This window comes from Aptenodytes patagonicus, unplaced genomic scaffold (assembly GCF_965638725.1).
Source record: "Aptenodytes patagonicus unplaced genomic scaffold, bAptPat1.pri.cur scaffold_88, whole genome shotgun sequence".
Taxonomy (NCBI): Eukaryota; Metazoa; Chordata; class Aves; order Sphenisciformes; family Spheniscidae; genus Aptenodytes; species Aptenodytes patagonicus.
Window position 1 is genome coordinate 10,001 of NW_027472036.1, and position 2,500 is coordinate 12,500.

General features: G+C 81.2%; 1 non-coding gene across 1 annotated transcript; it reads left to right on the forward strand.

The window, feature by feature from the left end:
• Positions 1-2,021: 2,021 nt before the first annotated feature.
• LOC143173491 (5.8S ribosomal RNA) lies at positions 2,022-2,174 on the forward strand. Its single transcript, XR_012997565.1, has one exon. It is a non-coding gene; the product is annotated as a 5.8S ribosomal RNA (ribosomal RNA).
• Positions 2,175-2,500: the final 326 nt, after the last annotated feature.

The window sequence follows — 2,500 nt, forward strand, 5'->3', positions numbered from 1 at the left end:
CGTCCGCGTGCCGGTCAGAGCGCGGGCGGCGGCGCGCGGGAAGGGGGGGGCTGCCGGCGCGGGGTGTGACGAGCCCCGCCGGCCGAGCCCGCTCGAGCCGGAGGAGGAAGCGGCGACCGGCGGCGACGCCGACGCCGCGGGGCCGGCAGGTGCGAGCGGCGAGAGAGAGAGGGCCTTCGGGGTCGGGGGGGCGGCTCCCCCGGCCCTCCCCGCACCGGGGCGGGCTGCTGCGGAGCAGCCCGCCCTGCCGTCCGGCCGGCCGCGCAGGGCGAGGCCTCCGGGCGTTCCGGGCTGGCGCGCGGCGCCGTGCGGCGCGGCGGCACCCCCGCCTCGCCTCCCCTCCCCTGCGGGGGAGCCGGAGGCGCGGACGGGCGCCGCCGCCGCCGGCTTCGGCGGGCGAGGCCCCCGCCGGGTCGCGCCCCGCGCCAGCGGGCGGCCCGAGCCACGGCTCTCCTCCCGGGCGCAGCGCCGGGCTACTGAGGGAAACCCCGGGCCCCGGGAAGGAGGCCGAGGTGATGGCGGCGGATGTCGGGCGCGCCCCCGCGGGCGGACGCTCCCCCGAGGGCGGCAGCGGGGGAGGCACCCCCGCGGGGCCTGCAGGTCGTTTCCCTCGCCCCAGGGCCAGGTACCTAGCGTCCGCGCTTCCGCGGCCCTCCCTCGGCGAGCCCGGGGGCCGAAGGCCGCGGAGCCGGGCGGAGGTTTAAAGACGCGGGCGGCTCGGCGCGGCCCGCGGGTTCGGCCGGGCGGTGGCGCCTCGAGGGGCGGGAGTTGCTCCCCGAAGCCCCCCGTGCGGACGCCGCCGCCCGCGCTCGTCCCGCGGGCGGCCGTGCCGTGCCGGGGAGGGGGTCCCGCTGCCCCCCCCTCTCCGCGGTCCGGTCTCGGCGGAGAGACCGCGGCGGGGTAGCCGGCCGTGGCCGGCCTGCCTGCCTCGCAACGGGCGACCCCGGCGGGAGCGCGGGCTCTCCGCCGGGGCGGCGAGTCCCCGCGGCGGGGGCTCGCCGGGCGGCCGCCGGGCCGCCGCGGCGCGCTGCGCTCCGCTCCTTCCCAGCCCCGGCGAGCTGCTCGGCGGTGTCCCGCCGCTAGCCGCCGGCGAGGGCGGCACCCCCCGTCCGAGCGGCGGCGTCGCCGCTCGGCGTGTCGGTCGGCCGGAGGGCGCCCGCCGCCGGCCGCGCGGCTGTCCCGGCCCGGGCCCCGCCCGTCGCTTCCCCGCCGCCCTTCCCGGCCGTGCCGGGCGGTCGGTCGGGCGGTCGGGGGCGTCCCACTCCCCGTCTCCGCGTGGAAACGGGGAGAGCGGGCGCCGCCCCCGGCTTAGCGCCGTCCGCCTTCCGCCCGGCGCGTGCCCGCGGAAGGGGCCGAGGCGAGAAGCGGCGGCGGCGGCGCCGGGAGGGCGGCCGCCGCGGCGCGGCGGCGGGCGCCGTCCGGCGGTTCCGCGGGCGGTGCGTCGCCGTCTCGGGCTCCGGCGGTTGCCGCCTCCGGCGCGGCGGCGTAGCCGCGGAGGTGCCGTCGGGGCGAGCCGTGGGTTGGGGCTAGGCGGCTGTCGTAGCGCGGCGTGGTTGTCGCGGAGGCGCGCGCGGGGCCGGCGGGGCGCCCCGCTGCCGCCCGTCGCCGTCGTCGTCGGCGGCAGCAGCCTCCGTGTCCCGAGCGAGGCGGGCAGGCGGGGCGCGGCCGTGCGCGCCGCCGCCTCCTCCGTGCGGAGCCCGGGCCGAGCCCGGGCGCCTGGGCCGGCTCCGAAGCGAGGGCAAGGTGCGTTTCCCAGGTCGGTCGGGAGCGCGGGCTCCCCGCCCTTGCCGTTCGGGGTTTTCCGTTCCGTTCCCCCTTCCTCTCCCCCCCTCCTCCTCAGTGTGCTCGTACGGTCAGGCGAGGCGAGGCCTCTCCGCCGCGTCGCGCCGCGTCGCGCCCCCTCCGCGCGGGCGGAGGGGGGCGGTGGGGCGGTCGGGCGGTGGGCCGTCCTCAGAGAGGGGCCGCTCTCGGGGAGCGGTCCCGGTCCCCCCGCGCGCGCGGGGCGGTGCCGAAAAGCAGACAACTCTTAGCGGTGGATCACTCGGCTCGTGCGTCGATGAAGAACGCAGCTAGCTGCGAGAATTAATGTGAATTGCAGGACACATTGATCATCGACACTTCGAACGCACTTGCGGCCCCGGGTTCCTCCCGGGGCTACGCCTGTCTGAGCGTCGCTTGACGATCAATCGCCGCCTGGGCCGCCGCCCCTGGGCGGGCGGCGGGCGCAGCGGCGCGGCTGGGGCGGCTCGCAGGCCCGCGCGCGGCGGCCCCCGGGCCCGGGGAGCGGTTCCCCGCGGCCCGGCGTCGTCGGCCGAGGCGAAGGGCCTTCGTCCCCCTAAATCGAGACTCGGGGAGCGCGCCGAAGCTCCCCGCTCCCGGGGCGCCCGCTGGGCGGAGCTCGTCCCGCCGTGGCCGCCGGGGTTGGCCGGGCCGGTCGGTCGGTCGGTCCCGGCGCGGCGGTGGGGGGAGAAGAGGGAAGGGGGGGAGGCGCGGTCCTCGC